A 20487-nucleotide genomic window follows, 5' to 3' on the forward strand; every position below is an offset into this window, starting at 1 on the left:
ATGCAGGACATTTGAGTTTTGTTAGGTTAAAGGAAGAATGTATTTTATTGTTTTTATTTAGAAATTGGGTATGATATAAGGTGGTATGTATAGCTGCCAAGTTGATAAGGGGTGAACTGTCATGGTGAGGTTCATGTGTCAACTTGGCCAAGTGGTGGTACCTGTTTGTCTGGTTGGGCAAGTGTTTGCCTGTCTGTTGAGATGAGAACACTTCATAGAATTAAATCATGATTACGTAAGCTACATCCACAGCTGATTCCATTTGTAATCAGCCAAAGGGGAGTGTCTTCTGCAATGAGTAATGCTTAATCTGATCACTGGAAGCCTTTTAAGGAGGATTCAAAAGAGACAGGCTCAGGAGCGAAACCAACGCCTGGCTCGGAGCAGCAGCACCAGCAGCAGCAGCAGCCGCCGCGGCCGCCGAGGGGTTTCTCTGGCCAGTGTTGATTACACCAGTCTACAAGCATGGGGAATATTTTTGCTAATCTCTTCAAGGGCCTTTTCGGCAAAAAAGAAATGCGCATTCTCATGGTTGGCCTGGACGCTGCAGGGAAGACTACTATTTTGTACAAATTGAAACTTGGTGAAATAGTAACTACTATTCCCACTATAGGTTTCAATGTGGAAACTGTAGAGTACAAAAACATCAGCTTCACCGTGTGGGACGTGGGTGGCCAGGATAAGATTCGGCCTCTGTGGCGCCACTATTTCCAGAACACACAAGGTCTGATCTTTGTGGTCGACAGCAATGACCGAGAGCGTGTGAATGAGGCCCGCGAAGAGCTCATGAGGATGTTGGCAGAAGACGAGCTCAGGGATGCTGTCTTACTAGTGTTTGCTAACAAGCAGGATCTTCCCAATGCCATGAATGGTGCTGAAATCACAGATAAACTGGGATTGCATTCCCTGCACCACAGAAACTGGTACATTCAGGCCACCTGTGCCACCAGTGGGGATGGGCTTTACGAGGGACTGGACTGGCTGTCCAATCAGCTCCGAAACCAGAAGTGAACCGAGACCGTGTCCTCTTCCCTCTCCCTCCTCTCCCTCTTACTTCCTCCTCTTCGCCCTCCGCTTTACTCTCATGTGGCAAACTGTGCTACTCTGTGGTATTGAGTGCCAGAAGCTGTTTCCATGGGTTTTGGTCACAGTATGTATTGCACCATGCTGTAAATGTGGCAGATGCAGCCTGCAAACAGGTTTTTTATTTAATGTAAATAGTTTTTGTTTCCAATGAGGCAGTTTCTGGTACTCCTATGCAATATTACTCAGCTTTTTTATTGTAAAAAAAAAAGGAAAATCAACTCACTGTTTAGTACTGAGAAGGGATTTCAGGCACTCTGGCACCTGGGCTTCCAGGGGTTACTGTGTTAGAAGAGCCAAGGGTGCCTCCTTTTGGCTTTAGGTCTGTGTTGAGATCTATTTTGGTGGTTTGTTTTTAACCCAAAAACTCAGTGCATTTTTTTAAATAGTTAAAAATAAAAGATAAGGAGAACACTTGAACACACAGAAGGGAGAAATATGCCTAATGTAGATTTTGCAGTAACGACCTGAATACTAGTCCATCTGATCGTCTGTGTTTCCCTTTGGGAACGAGAGAAGGTGACACAAATCAAACCCACGATCAAATTTTGCACGGTCACAATAGAGATCCCTGTAATTACGCTTCGTCTTTGGATCATCCTGTATTTCATAGAGTTTGTGCTTGTACTCGTGCTCACACGGTTACCTAGGAAACAAGGTTTGAGGCTGTGGTATGGCCCTGGCCACTATGAGACCAGCGTCCCTTCCATCGGGTCTTGGGCCCTAGACCCCTCACTGTGCCCAGACCACTGATATTGGGCCTCTCGAGACCCCACAGGAGGGCCTTTGCGCTGGCCTCGGGCATGGCCGCAGCCTCTGGCTCTCAGTTTAGAAGATAGCAGGGAGCCACCAGCCTTTTATTTTGGTCAGATGTGTGGTGCTTTTGTTTGAAACCACTTGCCAGAGCAGAGAGCCTCTGTTATTCCCAGCATTTACTCAGAACAGATCTAGGGGCCCTATGGTCTCACCACCAGAAACACATGCAAGTTTGGAAAGTCATTCCATTCTAGAACGCACAGCCCGTCTTGGAGCACCCCTGTCTGTATTTGTGTAAAGTAGCTTTCACTCCCTCCTCCTGCCCGAGTCAGATTTGCCATCAGGAAAAGATGACCTCTATCCTTTTTTTCTTTTGTATTTTGATAAACACTGAAGAAGCTGGAGCTGTTAAACTTTGTCTTGGGGAAAAACAACCTCAGAACTGGTTTATTTGGTGTTGTGGAACCTCTTACTGCTTTCAATACACAATTAGTAATCAACTGTTTTGTATACTTGTTTTCAGTTTTCATTTCGACAAACAAGCACTGTAATTATAGCTATTAGAATAAAATCTCAACTATTAAAAAAAAGAGAGAGAGACAGGCTCTTCCTGTTTCAGCTGGTGTGCCTCTCCTGTGTAGTTCATCCAGACCCTCCATGGGAATCGTCAGCTTTACAACCTGACCTGTGGATTTTTGGCTTTGCATTCCTGTGGTCATGTGAGACAGTTTTATAAATTTTATGTTTGCAAGTGTTCCCTCTTGATTCTGTTTCTCTAGAGAACTCTTATTGTATACACCCTCTTATTGTAGGTCTATGTAATGTGTTAATCTTAGCTGGTGTATGGCAACTCTATGCAATTCAACAGGGTTATTCTGATCCCTGGTGCTTATCCTTGGCCAAACTTGAACTTCTGGCCCCCAAACCAAGAGACAATAAGTGCTTATTATTTAAGCCAACCCATTGTATAACTTAGTCCCCATGGTGCTCTAGAACACACACACACATTTGTAAAAGCTATAGAAAAAGGTGCAAATTGATAATTTGCCCCTGACTTCTGTTAGGCTATCTTGGTATCTGGGTATTTGTCTGTTCACACATTCTAGCTCTATCTATGTGACTAGAGTCATAAATTCCCACATTTTGAATAAGACTGTTGATTTCCTGAGTCCAAATAACTCCCAGGCTTCTTGGCTGTATTCTTGGGAGGAAGCATGTCTTGTTTGATGAAGAAAGTTCAAGGAAATCTATTCTTGTATACATTGGACCTTGATAGTATTGAATTAAGCTTTCTTGGTCCTGATGCACTATATCCTATTCCTTTAACTAATACTTTTTAAGTATACTTTGACAGATTGTGTTTTTCCCATTTCTAAATCAACATAACTGCATAACTGCCAATATAATATTTGCTTCATCCCCAACATTGCATTGAGAAATGTTACTGGATAAAACACAGGAGATACTCCTGTTATTAGAAAATTTTGCCCTCCCATGATATATGATTTTCCTACCTCTTAAGAAATATTTGCCTTGACTACATTCCTGTTTTATATCATTTCAACTGTTATGAAATTTCAATTGATATTGGAGAAATAGTTGCTTTATTTTTTAACCCTGATATTTAAATTTTACACAGCATTTATAAAATAAATTATAAAATATAATTTAAAATAAATTATAAAATAAATTTATTTAAAAATTTATAAAATAAATGTTGCTCTTAATTCTCTATTCTCATAGATCAGTAGAAGGGAATTCATTAATATGGCATTGTTTTATATGTAGCTTATCTGTATTCCCTTGTGGAATTATGTCTAAATTCTGGCACAAGGAAGTTGGAGGAAAAAGGAGTTAGAAATCAACGTGGTGAACTCTAGCAGATAACAGCATTCTCTGGAGAAATGAAATCAACAGGGAACACTTGCAAATATAAAATTTATAAAAGTATATCAGGTGACTGTGGAACACAGAGTCCAAAACCTGCAGGGCAGTCTGTGAAGCTGATGATTCCAATGGATGTTCTGGACAAATCCACAGGAGAAACACACCAGCCAAATCAGGTAGAGTCTGTCTCTTTTGAATCCTCCTTAAAAGACTTTCAATGATCAGATTAAGCATTACTCATTGCAGAAGGCACTCCCCTTTGGCTGATTACAAATGGAATCAGCTGTGGATGTAGCTTACATGACCATGACTTAATTCTATGAAATGTCCTCATCTCAACAGACAGGCCAGCACTTTCCCAACCATACTAACAGGTACCACCACTTGGCCAAGTTGACACATGAACTTGACCATGATAGGGGGTAATACTTCTATTCCTGTAAATATAATATAAGAATTATCTTTTATCAAGAGCTTTTATCATGATCAACTTCTCCATGACCTTGTTTCTAAGGATGCAAATGATGAGATAAAGACAACAGGGTAACAGGTTGTGAAAACAGGTAGAAAGAGATCAGTGAATGGTGGATACCCTAAAACCAGTTTTAGGTAAGCAATGAAAGTTGTTGATAGGAAAAGTACAACAACTGCCAGGTTGTGTGAGGCAAGTAGAATAGGAATTTGAGTGTCCTTGTGAGGAAGAAATCTTTCTAACAGCAGAGAAGAGACAAATCTATGAGACTAGGATGCAGGTAAAGCAGCATACATCAGATACTGAATTAATGAGAATGAGGACAATTTCTGCAGTTATAAGCTCTGAACAAGAAATAACTAACATGGGGGAATATCATGGGAAGAGTATTGAATTAGATTGGGTTCACAGTAAGATAAAGAAAAGTACCCACCATTTGTATAAAAGATATAAAGTCACTCCTGAACCAGAACACAGCTGCCATCCACACACACATTTTCCAGTGTTAATGAGAACACTATAGTGCAAAGGATTGTGTGGTGGTTTGAAAGTGTCTGTACCTCAGTAAACTATATTTTTAAATCTAAGGAGATTTCCAAGCTAAGTGTGAAAATTGAAGCTCTGATTCTCCTTGCAGCTTACAATATAATGTGAGAAAAAATGGATAAGCTGCAAACTGAACCCCTGGGCATAGAAACCATAAGTTTAGAAAATTCTGTGCTTCTGGAAATATGGGCCCAGGAAACAGTGCTTCCTGTGAGGGTTTTTAAGAACTTGGATCCAATAAGCTACTTAGTATAAGTCAAGATGGAGGTGCAGTTATCTAGTAATGACATGTGGAAAGTCCTACTGTTTGTTGCATTGGTTCCCTTAGCACTACATAAAAAAATTAAGTGTTTTGCAAGATCTGTGTGATTAGGACCACTTCCAGCCTATATTAAAGCGACAAGGAAAAATCATTTGAAGGGCAGAACAGTGGAAGCTGAGAGCCAAGGACATCAGTTCAGGCCAAGATAGTTAACCCACCTCTGTGTTTGGAAAGGGTGAGTCTACCCTAGCAATTGGAGAGAATGCCAATTTTTCAGGAAGAGTGCCACTACATCAGTGTTCACAGAGGTTTGAGCTTATACCCCAGGGATTGCAGAGTGTCTGGATTCCATTCCAATCATTGATGAAAGTAAGGTCTTCACTGCAGTGCTTTGGGAGAGCATGGCTACTACAGAAATATTTTGAAAGACTGGGCTGTTACTTCCTCAGGCCCAAGGGGACAAAACATTGCTCTACAGATAACTCAGACCTTGAAATCTCCTTGAGTGTGACCTGTAGGTTTGGGTGATTGTTTGGAAACTGTGATCACTGTTTTCCTTTCAAAATCTCCCTACAGGAATGAGAATGATTATCCTCTGCCTGCCCATCCATTGTTTATCAGAAGGAGATAGTGATCTTTCAGTTTCAAAAATTCCCAAGGAAGAGAATTTTGCCCCAGGGCACACAATGCATATAAACAATTTTGTTGAGACTTTCTACTAAGTATTGTTTCTGAAATGATTTAAGTCTTTTGGGATATTGTAACAGTACTAACATATTTTTTATATGGAAATAACATGTCATTTTGGGGTCCAGACAGGAAAATGTGGTTGTTTGAAGTGGTATCAACTGCAGAAATATATGTTTTTAAATCCAATTAATTTCTGTGGGTGTGAACCTTTGTAAGTAGGTTTTGATAAGGTGATTTCAGTTCAAGCATGTCCCATTCAGATCAAGATGGGTCTGAACTTTATTAGTGGAGTCCTTTAAAAGAGAATGGAATTCAGACAGAGAAAAATGTGGAAGTAAAAAGCTGAAATTAATGAAAAACAGAAAGGAAGAGGGAGACCAGCAGACACTCCCATATACATGTGACAGAAGAATCAGGGATTGCCAGCAGCCAAACCCAGATTGCCAGTCTTCAGGAAGAAAGCACCACCTTGATCATGTCTTTATGTGGACATTCTGACAACCTCAAACTGTGAGAAAAATAAGTTGCCGCTGTTTAATCCAAGCCATTTCAATGTATTCACTCTTGGTAGCTTTAGAAATGAAAAGCAATGGCAAATCATGCATAGCAGTTAAGGGACATCATCATGGAGTAACAGTTCTGCAGCTGCTGAAAATTTAACAGAAAACATGGATGATACAACCAGGAAATGAGATCAAGTTACACTGTGTTAAAGAATTGATACCAGTTTTGGGTATAACATCAGAGAAGAGTCAAAGATCAAATTAGGACAGGTTGTTTAAGGAAAAAAATGCATGTATGTGAGGGCACAGTTTGAAGTAAGTCATGGTGATAATACACCATTTGCCTTTAGGGATTCCTAGTAAACTATTATAAAAATTGAAGCTTGCAATAAGTGAATCACCCATGGGCCCAGACAAATCCAACAAAAGAAGTTCAACTTCAGTGAGATGTGGATCGTTCTTGAAGATATTCTGCACTAACAAAGAAATATAAGGAATGTTAAATGAATCAAGACCACCAGGTCTTCCTATTCCATGCTTATATCATATTAATGAATGTATAGTGTTCATGGGTGTGTGTTTATGTGTGCATGTGTGTACCTGTTTGTGTTGAACCAACAATATAACTTAAACAGTAAATTCCATTTATAAAATTCCAGTTTGTGAATGTCTTCTATTTCATCAATTCTTCTGTTCCACTTTATAAGCATCTAAGTTGTATGATGTTATTTATGCACAAAAATGCATTTTTTAATGTCTTATCCATTATTACCAAATCTGTAGGATAAAGTGCCTGGTGCCTTAGAGGGAGGGATCTTAATTTACATGTGATAACAAGTGAAGGAAAATATACGAACTTACATATATGTCTATATCACAGCTTATTTCCATTTTACTTTGCAATTTTATTGATCAAGTAATTGAACATTTGATTTGTACTTTCCTATTATTTTTATTTTTCTGTCATTTTATACACATACATACATACACACACACACACACACACACACACATATATACACACACATAACCTGATGAAATAGTCAACATTATTTTCACTACTTTTCTTTAAATTTTATTTATTCCTACAATTTTCTAATTTTTTCTGATATTTGGAGACTTTTAGAATACTGTTTCAAATGGATTAAATACCACATTCATAGCATTTCTTATTTTTCCATCTATATTTCTCTATTTTCTCCCTTTAGAATTTCATTTACTCTCACTGTTCTAGTTTGATAGCTGCCAGAATGCGATATATCAGAAACAGAATGACTTTTTAAAAGGGGAATTTAATAAGTTGCAAGTTTACAGTTCAAAGGCTGAAAAAATATCAAGATTAAGGCAAGTCTATAGAAATGTCCAATTTAAGGCATCCAGGGAAAGATGCCTTGATGCAAAAAGGCCAATGAAGTTCAGCATTTCTCTCTCAAGTTAGAAGGCACATGGTGAACACAGTCACAGTTTTGCTCTCATTTGGAAAGGCACATGGTGAACATAACATCCTCTGCCAGCTTCCTCTCCTGGCTTCCTGTTTCATGAGGCTCCCTAGGAGGCATTTTCCTTCTTTATCTCCAAAGGTTGCTGCCTGGTGGACTGTCTTCTTCTCATGGCTACATCGTTCTGCTGTCAGAATCTCTGTCTCCAAAATGTTCTCTCTTTTATAGGATTTTAGTAAACTAATCAAGACCCACCCAAATGGGTAGAGACATGTCTCCAGGGAGATTATCTAATTAAAGTTTCAAATATACAGTAACAAATAGGAATTAGAAGAAATGGCCACCTTTACAAAATGGGACTAGGATTAAAACACGGCTTTTCTAAATTACATATATCCTTTCAAACCAGCACAGGCACCTATACAATTTTCACATTTATAGGGTAATTTCATGTATTTTGGAAATTCATATGACTATATATAAATAATATACACAAACACTTTTATTTTTTAATATTATCATTGTTAGAGAAATTTTATATTTACAGAAAAAAAATTGTATAAAATACTGAGTTCTCATATACTCCCTGTGCTAGTTTGCAAGCTGCTGGAATTCAGTATACCACAACTGGAATGGCTATAAAAAAGGAGAATTTAATAAGTTAGAGGTTCCAGTTCTAAGAAAATGAAAATGTCCAAATTAAGGTAAAACAGAGGTTGCCTTCACTAAAGAATGCTGACACTTTCTAGAACAGCTCTGTCAGCTGGGAAGTCATACGGTTGGCATACAGTAGTCCCTTGCACCTTGGTGCCATTGCTTTCAGCCCTTGTTCCTGAGGGGATTCCTCAATTTGCTTCTTCAGGGCTGGCTTCCATCTCTTTGCTTCCCTTGGCTTTCTCCAGGTTCTAACTTGCTTAACATCTCATGGTGATTTCTGCTGGGCTCTAAGCATCTCCAAACATCTGTGTCTCTTTCTATCTGCTGGCTCTGAGGTTTCTGCCATTTCTGACTCTCTTCAAAATATTCCCTGTTTTAATGGATTCCAGTAAACTTATCAAGGCCCACCTGGAATGGGTGGGGTCACATCTTTATCTAATAAAAGGTCACACCCACAATTGTGTGTGTCACATCTCCATAGAGATAACCTAAAGTTTCCAATCCACAGTATTGAATCAGGATTAAAAGAAATGATTTCTGTGGGATCAATAATTACATCCTGACCAAAAAGGAAAAAGAAGTTTAATTAATAAAGCATCAGTGGCAGAGGGAGTTGAAACAGAGTTGAGTGGCTACTCTGGAGATTGCTCTTAAGAAGCTTCAGGTAGACCTTGCTTCCTATCATAACCTGCCAACCCCAACCAGGACCATTCCAGCAAATCCTAAAGAACACCTAGGGCAATATATAAGATTCTGCAAGGGTTTCAGGCACTAGAGTAACTTCTCAGAAACCTACAACCTCCAGATGGGTCCCTGGTCCAGATAAGCCCTGAAACCTTGCCCAGCCTCTCCAGAACATCAGATAATTTCATCTCCCTACCCCATATTTGTGAAAGACCCTTCCAATATCAAAAATATAGAATTGCCATAGCCCAAACAACCTCAAAGAGAGGTATGGAAAGATCAAAGGTGATGGTGAAATTATACATAAAAGATAGGAATTAACAAATGAATACGAATGCTGAATCATTAAATTTATATCTCTTTTATCCTCCAGTATTTTAGAACAGCTAGAAGTAAAACATAAAATTGTGAAATTGTAACCCATGTAAAAGTCTGAAATATGTTCTACAACTTGGAAACTTATAGCTTTTTTGTATATATATTATTGTTCACACAAAAAGAAGAAAAAAAAACAATTGTGATGATAATAAGTATTTAAGCCCTTTAGCCTCCTATATTCTTGAGCAGCTAGAAGGAAAAATATGAGAGGATCATATGGTAGCCCATGATAAACTCTGGGATCTATTCTGTAACCACTTTTTGAAGAGTGCTTTGAAAACTATTGTTTTTTTTATTTCTTTGCCTTGTACATATATTATACTATACAATTTTAAAAAATACCAGAAACAAAAACAAAAAGAAATAGTATCTCCCAAAGCATTGGATCAAGATTAAAGTATGGCTTTTCTGGGATAAATAATATTTTCAAATTGGCACATTCTACCCTCTGGAGTCCCCAAAAGACATGATTTTTTTCCACATACAAAATACATTCATTCCATCACAATATCATAAAAGCCTTATAACATTTCAGTAACAACACAAATACAATACAAAGTTCAAACCACTGCAAAATCTCATCAAATTCTATTATAGGCATAGTCTTTTCTAAGACAAAATTTTTCTTCTGGCTCTGGACCTGTAAAAGTCAGAACATATTATTTTCTGCCAATATACAAAAGGACATCAGTCATAGAATACATATTTCCATTGTCATACAGAAAAACTGGAAACAGGAGTCACTGGGCTCAAACAGTTCTGAAGACCTGCATGGAAAATTCCATTGCATTTCAAAGTCTGAGAGTCAGTTGTACTCCTCACTTTAGAAAGTGGCAGTCCAACCCTTTCCAAGGGTCTAAGCAGTGTCCTTGACCTCTCCACAAATGACGGTATGTGTTGCAAAACCAGGACTTGTGGTGACCACCTTTTCCTTTGCTCCACCTTCTGTATGCATTGGGGCAGTACCTGGGATCTCTGCCATCTCTGGGAAATATGCTCAACCCCTCCAGAACAATGGGGTGGCAATCAAGTTCCCTCCAATCCCTGGCTTATGGGGTCCACTCTCTCCAAGGCCTGAGGTGGCACAATTCTTCCTGAGCAGCAGGACACAAGACCTAACATATGTTGCTGGGGCAAACTCACCCTCTCCATGTGTATGGGTTGATCCACTCTCCTGGACTGAGGTTTCCTGGGTGCAGGTCTTAGCCTCCATGATTCTGCTTTTGAAGGCATTTTTTCCTTTACTTTTTTCCATTTTTGTCCCTCTTAGTCCATTCTGGCTGTGGCTCCTTTTCTTCAAATCACACAACACTCTTTGTTTGCTTTCCTGTGCAATACGCTGGGATCATGACCATCAGGCAAAAGGACTTTCCACAAATCTTCCTGGATAGCTCAATCTCCAAATCCCAGCTTTTTCTGAAATAGTTGACTGCTTCCATGTTTGCTTCAATCATCATGTAAGGCCCTATTCACTGGGTTCTCACTTTCTGTGAGCCCAGAATTTTCCAGACCACAAATTGCTGTTTTCTTTCTACCCAAGAATTCTGTTTTCACCTTATCTCTTTCCTTTCCTACTTTACTATAAGCTGCAAGAAGCAGCCAGGCTGCATTTTCAACATTTAGTTTGGAAATTTCCTCAAATAAGCATCCAAGCTTTTTACTCTCAAATTCTGCCTTCCATTGACAAAAATATCTTCCTTCCAGTTTGGAATGATACATTCATCATTTCTGTTCAAAATCTTGTCAGAGGTATGTTTAGAGTCCACATTCCTAAAAACAGTCTCTTCAAAGCATTCTAGGCATTCTCTATCAATATTCTCACAACTCTTAAATCTTCCCCTTATCAATTTAAAACTCATTCCAAACTATTTTGGATTTGCTAACTGTGACAGCATCCCACTTCTGGTACCAAAATCTGTGTTACTTTGCAGGCTGCCAGAAAGTGATATACCAGAACTAGATTGGCTCTTGAAAAGGGGAATTTTACAGTTCTAAGGAAGTGAAAGTGTCCAAATTAAGGCACCAGCAAAAGATTACATTCACTCAAGAATTGTTAATGCTCTCTGTAACAGCTCTGTCAGCTGGGGAGTCATGTGATTGGCATTTTCTGGTCCCTTGCTTCTGGAATCCATTGCTTGCAACACTTATTCTTGTGGGGGTTCCTGAATTTTCTTCTCAGGGGTTGACTTTCCTTTGCTCTCTCCAGATTCTGGCTTTCTTAACTTCTCATGTTGATGTCTGCTGGGATCCAGGCTTTTTAAAATATTTGTGTCTCTGTTTTTTCTACTGGCTTTGAGGTTTCCATCAGAGTCCATCTGACTCTCTCCAAAGTGTTTCCTACTTGAAAGGAGCCTAGTAAACTAATCAAGATCCACCTAGAATGGGTGGGGTTACATCACTATCTAATCAAAGATCTAATAAAAATTGGGTGTGTCACATCTTCATTGGAGATAATCTAAAATTTCTCACCTACAGTACTGAATAAGGATTAAAAGTAATGGATGCTCCTACAAGATTGGATCAAGACTAAAACATGGCTTTTCTGGGTGTTCTAGTTTGCTAGCTGTCAGAATGCAATACACCAGAAAAAGAATGGCTTTTAAAAGGGGAGTTTAATAAGTTGCTAGTTTACAGTTCTAAGGTCGAGAAAATGTCCTAATTACAATGAGTCTATAGAAACATCCAATCTAAGGCATCCAGTGAATGATACCTTGATTCAAGAAGGTCAATGAAGTTTAGGGTTTCTCTCTCAAGTGAGAAGGCACATGGTCAGGGTTTCTTTCTTATCTGGAAAGGCATGTGGTAAACATGGCCTCATCTACTAGCTTTCTTTCCTGGCTTCCTTTCATGAAGCTCCCTGGGAGGCATTTCCCTTCTTCATTTCCAAAGGTCACTGGCTGATGGACTCGGCTTCTTGTGGCTATGTTGTTCTGTTTCTTCAAAATCTTCTGGCTTTCTCTCTTGTCATTCTCTTTTACAGAATTCCAGCAAACTAATCAAGACCCACTTAATCCAGTTTAATAACCACTCTTGATTGAGTCACATATCCAGGGAGATGATCTAATTAGTTACAAACATACAGTACTGAATAGGAATTAGAAGAAATGGCTTCCCTTACAAAATGGGATTAGGATTAAAACATGACTTTTCTAGGGTACATGCATCCTTTCAAACTGGCACACTAGGGTACATATTTTCAAAATGGCACTCCTCCTTATCATTAACAGCTTGCATTACTGTTGTTAATTTTCTACAATTTGTGAAATAATATTTTTATAGTTGTACTAATAAATTATAGTACATGGCTTACCTTTGGTTCACTGTGTAGTAAAATTCCATGGACTTTTTATTATGGCAACATAACATAAATACAATGTCAAAATTCACCTTTTAGCTATGTTCAGCCAAGTAATTCAGTGTTAATTATGTTCACAATGTTGAGAAGCATTACCACTATCCATTACCAACAAAGACATGCACTTAGTTTTTAATTTCACATAACACTGCTACATACATAAAGAGATGGGAATGGATAAATTTCAATCTACTAATATGTCTTAATTTCTTTCATTTGTATTCTAAATTCTACTCTACTCTTTCTGACTCTATGATAGGAACTTATATATTCTGACTTTCTTACAAATATAATTTTTGAAATATAACCCTAAATTAAATTATTATTGCCATATAATTCTCTATTTTAAAATGAGCTATTTTCCTTTCAAATTTGGCAATTCCTTGGAGTGGAAAATATGAGAACAGGTTGGTAAAGTATATATATATGTATATATATATATATACACACACACACATACATAAATGCTCATATTTTGACATTATAACTTTCTAATTCTATAGTTTTGACATTACCTACAAATATTTCTGGCTTTTCATTCTCTCCAATTGACCATATTTTTCTCTCCATTTAAGAAGTGGATTAATTCAAGTGATTGGAAAATTATGAAGATTGTGTATTTGGTTAAAAAAATTGCAGTGAACAAATTCAGTCTAAAATGCTGAAATCTCCAGATCTCTGTTCTTTAAAAAGTACAGCTATAAACAGTAATAAGTATTTGATACAATCTTTGCCAGTTTGCTGCAGAAATATTGTTTAAATGATCTTTATTGAGGTTTATAATCACTTTAAGATGCTTTGTTTCTACAGTTTGACTCCAACATTCTTAACCAGGCATTCCCTTATCTCCTTATTTTATTCTCTGAGTAGCATACAGTGACAAAAAGTAAGTAAAGAGAAATTATTATGACTGGGTATTTTGGGGGACTCAATAATTAATCTAATCCTCATTGTAGGAAAGCCTCTCAAAATCATTCATTTCTAGAGCATGTCTATGAAAGAATGATCAAATCCAGAGTGTTGTGAAGTGATTTATTGTTAATTTGTTAAGTTTTATAATGAAATGCCTTGTCTACTCTGTGCAGGCTCTAAACAATAAGAAATGTTTAAGGTGCAGAAATTCTCAATTTCTGTACCTTAAAAGAAAGAAAGCTACATTTTACAACAATCTAAATATTTAATGTGATTTAATAACAAATATCAATCACTGATATTGTAACCAAAAATAAAAAATTATGGAAAAATTATGATCAGTTTTTAAATGCATTGTGTTTGCAAATTATCAATTATTTTAAAGTTCTGAATTCGTTTTAACTACCTCAATGTTTTCTGCTCATAACTATTGTAAACTTACGCAATATTTTCAATGTTTTTCTGTTGCTTACAATGCGCACAGTACCATGTTATAAATTAAAACAGTTACATAAATAAGTGCTTAAAAGGCTAATGCATTCCTGAACAAAATTCTATTATAACTGTTTTAAACAAATCCATTCTGAAGTTATGTTTTAGAGTATGTACAAAAATATTTTACTCCTCTTTAACTTATACTAAAGAGACACATCTTAGTTATCTTAAAATAATCACTTTAGAACCTCTTGTTACTAAATAACTTAAATATTTTTCTCTGAGACATACTTTTTGCATCTGAAATTCTAAGCAAAAACAAAAATAAAAGAAAATTATTTTTCCCTGAAATATTTATCTGCTCTATAGAAGATGGAGGTGGTCAGTGGGCTTACAAGTATTTGTTGATGATATTATTTCTAGGTATTAATCCAGATGAACAATATTAAATCTGACTTTCAAATACTGAAAACCTCCTTCCTTAAAGATCATTCTGCCTCTTGCTTTCTTGGCATTAGTAAACAAATTGCTAGTAAAAAACAACCCATCAAGGATAGTGATAGTATTATTTCTGTTCCTTATCCCCCAAAGACTTGAACTCAAAAATACCACAATGGGAAATGCTGCTACTTTTGTTGGAATTGACTTGCTTAATCTGTTCTTCACAATTACAGGGTAAAATCTTTGCACTCTATTAAATGTGGAAACAAAGAACCAAAGCTGATCTTTGCTTACTCATGGGGGACTTTAAGCACTCAAATTTAATCAAATCTCCAAACCAATGACAGAGCATTAAATAATATATTTCCCCAATCATTATATCAGCCCTTAAGAGGGGCTATGCCTGACACTATCACAGGTATTGGCAATCTCAATGACAGCACAAAATATATCTTTACTATATATTTTTCTATGAGCAAAAATTCATATTTTCTATTGAAAAGTCCTACTAGTATAGGATTCTACTGTGGATTCTAATATATCAATAACAAAATCAAAATGTTCCACTGGATGTATGTTATGAGACATTGAAAAATATTTAACCAAATATGTAAATTTTACTTATATTTGGTTTAAGCTACTGTTCTAGTTTGCTAGCTGCCAGAATGCTGCATACCAGAAATGGAATGGCTTTTGAAAAGGGGAATTTAATAAGTTTGCTAATTTAAATAGTTTGCTAGTTTACAGTTACAAGACTGAGACCATGTCCCAGTTAAAGCAAGTTTATAGAAATTTCCAATCTAAGCCATCCAGAGAAAGATACCTTGATTCAAGAAGGCTGATGAAGTTCAGGATTTCTTTCTCAAGTGAAAGGGTACATGGTGAACACAGTCAGTGCTCCTCTCTCATCTGGAAGAGGACATGGCAAACATGGCATCATCTGCTAGCTTCTTCTCCTGGTTTCCTATGAAGCGCCCTGGGAGGCATTTTTCTTCTTCATCTCCAAAGGTTGCTGGCTGGTGGACTCTGCTTCTTGTGGCTATGTTGTTTTGCTCTGCTCTCTCTGAATCACTCTTATTCTCCCAAATATTTCCTGTTTTATAAAACTTCAGAAACTAATGAAGACCCACCAGAATGGGTGGAGACATGTCATCACCTAATCCTATTTAACAACCACTCTTGATTAAATCACATCTCCAGGGGGATGATCTGATTACAGTTTCAAACATACAGTATTGAATAGGGATTAGAAGCAATGTTTGTCTTTTCAAAATGGGATTAGGATTAAAACATGGCTTTTCTAGTGTATATACATCATTTCAAACTAGCACAGCTACTTTAATAGGAATTTGGAATTTTTAAGTGTTATCTATATATAGTAAATGTGATGTTTACTACCTGTTTGCATGTATAAATTCTTTAAGAGTAATTGCAATATTAACATATATGAAGCTTGGTATAAGAAAAGTTCCAAAGGAAAAAAATTTTCTTAGGTAAAATTTTAAAGTTTTAAACCAAGAAAGTGATAGAAATATTCCTGGGTATCTTTTTTTTTTTACATGGGCAGGTACTAGGAACTGAACTCAGGCCTCTGGCAGGGCAGGCAAGAATTCTGCAACTCACCTATTGTTGCCCACCCACTCTTGAGTATCTTTTGATATCACTCCATACTACCAATATATGTGAATTTATTTGATATTTTTATATAGTTTGAAAAAAAGTGTTCCAGCACATGTGACCATAACAATGTTTTCTGCTGAGAAGACAATGATAGATGTGTGAGTATTGCTTTTCAGGTCCCAAAGTCTGCTGAGAAATTCAAATGTAAACACATTAATATGATAAAACAATAAAATATTGAAAATATAAACACATATGAAATATACTTTGATTAAATTAGTAATCCATTGACAAGCAAACTAGGAATGAAATTCAATGAAAATTGCAACATAATCTAAGCATTCATAAAACAAGTCTTAAGACTTAAGATGGATAAATTTGTGTTGAGAATTAAGCAATGCTTGCAAACAATATCAGTAGTTAACAAATTATGAATATATAGGATTGTGAATTATATACATCTCAGAAATATATTTTAAACTAATTTTGAATACTAATTTTTATTTATAAAATCATAATTACATTATTAAAGCTTGTTATCACAAAATTTTTATTCATAATACATCCTATGTAATCAAGCAGCATACCTAAACAAAACAAAACAAAAAGTCTTTATGAAGATATACCGAAAATAATATATGGGTTAAACATCAATAAAAATAGATTTATTGAACAATAATTTTGATGATGTTAAAATAGTGTCAAAATATTTTTTGAGAAGATTGTTTTACCATTAAATTCAAGCATTGTAAAAGAAAGAAGAATGGCACCAAATAAAATGTGCTTGCTTTAAAACATTTTCATAAGTATATCTTGTACAACTTTTGAAAAATATATCTCTTTCATGTTAACTGAGGCCATTGCATGTTTTTAAATAATACTTTCCAAGATTCATTTCTAGACTATACAACTGAGTTGATTTTGTATTAGAATAATATCCTGCAACTTTGCTAACTCACTTATTCCCTTTTTTCACCTTTTTGTAGTTCCCATTGTATATTCTATTTAGATGTAGTGCTGGTTTGAAAGGATTATGTACCTTAGAAAAGCCATGTTTTAATCCTGATCCATCTTGTGGAGGCAGCCTTTCTTTTAATGCCTATTCAGTACTGTAGGTTGGAAACTTGATTAGATTACCTCCATGGAGATGTGATGCACCCAACTGTGGGTATTAGCATTTGATTAGAGGGAGATGTGACTCCATCTGTTCCAGGTTTGATTAGTTTACTGAACTCCATTATAAAAGGAAACAGTTTAGAGAGAGACAGAAAGTCACAATAACCAGAAGAATCCATTCAGCCACAGACCTTTGGAGATGAAGAAGGAAAACACCCCTGGAGAAGCTTCATGAAACAAGAAGCCTGGAAATAAAGTTAGCAGATATCACCATGTTTGCCATGTGCCTTTCCATTTGAGAGAGAAACTTTGAACTTCATCAGCCTTCTTGAACCAAGGTATCTTTCTCTGGATGCCTTAGATTGTACATTTCTATAGCCTTGTTTTAGTTTGGACATTTTCATTCTTAGAACAGTAAGTTAGAAACTTAATAAATTCTCCTTTTAAAAAGCCATTTAATTTCTGGTGTATCACATTATGGCAGCTTGCAAACTAGAACAGATGTTAAATTTCAACAATGAACAAAAACAATTTTGCTTCTGCACTTTGAATTTTGGTGACATTATTTAATTTGCTGCCTTATAGTAATCATGAGCTTCTTCAGTTTCAAAAGCTGAAGCATAGGTGTAAGTGGAGGACTAAAAGGAGAAGGAAAAAAATATTTGATGTAAATTTGCTACAAATTTTCAAAGTTAATGAGAGATATCAAACCACAGAAACAAAAAGCTCAAAGAAAAACAAAAAGGAAAATTCAATTAAGTATTCACTTTTGAATATTTCAAATTGTGTATATCCAAATACAAAGAGAAAAGAATCATAATAGAAGGCAGAGGGTGATATCTTACCTATAGCAACAACAAGCATAAGGATTATTTGAGACATCTCTTTACAACTATATAAATAGGAAGAAAATGGGATGAAATATTTAAAGCATTGTAATAGTAAAATAAAAAAATAGCATTCTCTATCAGTGAAATTATCCTTCAAAAGTAAAGGAGAAATAAAGACTTTCTTGGAGAAACAAAAACTTATGTAAGTTTTCACCAGTAATCCTACCTTGCAAGACATAGTAAGAGATGTTCTTCAAAGAGAAGAAAAATCTCATAGATATGAAAATTGAATATACTTGAAAAAAAAGGGGCTTAGAGAAAACATAAATGAAGGCAAAAATAATCAATCATTTCACCTGTTCTAGTTTGCTAGCTGCTGGAATGCAATATACCAGAAACGGAATGGCTTTTAAAAAGGGGAATTTAATGAGTTGCTAGTTTACAGTTCTAAGGCCAAGAAAATGTCCCAATTAAAACAAGTCTATAGAAATGTCTAAACAAAGGCATCCAGGGAAAGATACCTTGGTTCAAGAAGGCCGATGAAGTTCAAGGTTTCTCTCTCAAGTGAGAAGGCACATGGTGAACACAGTCAGGGCTTCTTTCTTGGCTGGAAGGGCACATGGTGAATATGGTGTCATCTGCTAGCTTTCTCTCCTGGTTTCCAGTTTCATGAAGTTCCCCAGGAAGCATTTTCCTTCTTCATCTCCAATGGTCACTGGCTAGTGGACTCTCTGCTTAATGGTGCTGCAGCATTCTCTGCTCTCATTGAATCACTCATTCTCCAAAATATTTCCTCTTTTATAGGACTCCAATAAACCAATCAAGACCCACCCAAATGGGTGGAGACATGCCGTCACCTAATCCAGTTTAACAACCATTCTTGACTAAATCACATCATCCAGGGAGACAACCCAATCACAGTTTCAAACATACAGTATCAAAAAGGGGTTATTCTACCTTTATGAAATGGGATTTTGGTTAAAACATCGATTTTCTAGGGGGCATACTTCCTTTCAAACCAGCACATTATCATTGATATGATAGATATCTATTACTTACATATATTTCATCATTAAGCTTCTAGTGAAAGGAAATTAAGACAGCAATATTTTAATAGATGAAGGGAAGGAATTCAGAATCCTCTGCTATAATGTATATTCATTAACATTCAATATTATTGTTACTTTAAAGTGGATTTATATGAGTTTAAGTGCATATTGAAAACTCTACAGCAACAACTAAAAAATAAGAAGTATAGGATGCTGAGAGATGAAACCAACAGAACCGTAAAAACTCAATTAATATAAGGACTACAAAAGTGTAAGATAATCAACAAAGAACAACTGTAATGAAAACAAGAAAATTCCACATGGGAAAGGTGTCAATAATCACTTTAAATATGATTGATCTAAATATGACAATTATAAGTCAGAGGTTGATCAAGTCAATATAAAAGCAAATACCAATATAGGTTATCTATAAGAAAATAACTTAAATATAAAATCATAGAAACATTACAGGTAAAGATGTGCAGGAAATCATATCATGCTATGCTAACAAAAAGAAAATTTGTAGTACTTAATTGCAGACAAATCAGAGTTTGGTACAAGGAAAATTATGAGGAATAAGGAACAGCACTGAATAATTGTAAAGAGGTCAATTACTCAAAAAAGATAGCAATAATTAATGTGTATTCCATAACATGTATCCATAATAATGGAATATCAAAACAGTGAGACAAAAAGCCATATAACTGCAAAGAGAAATAAACAAATCCACCATAATAGTTGAAGACTGCAGCACACTCTATCATTAATTGACAAATCTAGGTATAATTTGAAATCTATATTTTAATTACTGTAATCCTGTTACTGTAATTGTGATCTGAGAACAGGTTTCATATAACTTCTATATTTCAAATTTGTTAGGTGTGTTTTATATCCGTAGAATGTGGTGTATGTTATGTGTTTCATTTCAGATTAAGAAGAATGTGTGCTCTGCTGTTGTTGGATGGAGTATTTTATAAATGTCAGGTAGTGATTTTATCAACTCTAACCTCTAACTATCTGCTGTATTTGTTCATTATTTTTAAAGTGTGTTGAAACATTATATCTCCAGGTAAAATATTTCATGTCTCTTTTTCCTTTCAGTTCTATTAATTTTTGCATTACATATTTTTATATTCCATTACTGTGGTGACATTTAAGATTTGTTTGTCTCCTTAGATAATTGGCATTTTTACCTTGTCCAATGCTCCTGTCTGTATTTGATAATTTTCCTTGTTCTAAATCCTGCTTTATGTGAAATAAATACAAGTACTTCATCTGTCTTTTGATTAGAGTCACCATGTTATATATTTCTCTATCTCACTGTCCTACCAATCTCTATCATTATAATTAATGATTAATCATTAAATTATTA

The 20487-nt window shown here is 35.8% G+C and overlaps 1 pseudogene; it reads left to right on the top strand.

Annotated features, from left to right (window-relative positions):
- Nucleotides 1–363: 363 nt before the first annotated feature.
- LOC143646016 (ADP-ribosylation factor 1 pseudogene) lies at nt 364–1250 on the top strand (annotated as a pseudogene).
- Nucleotides 1251–20487: the final 19237 nt, after the last annotated feature.

The sequence above is a fragment of the Tamandua tetradactyla genome, chromosome 9 (assembly GCF_023851605.1).
Source record: "Tamandua tetradactyla isolate mTamTet1 chromosome 9, mTamTet1.pri, whole genome shotgun sequence".
NCBI classification, from domain to species: Eukaryota; Metazoa; Chordata; class Mammalia; order Pilosa; family Myrmecophagidae; genus Tamandua; species Tamandua tetradactyla.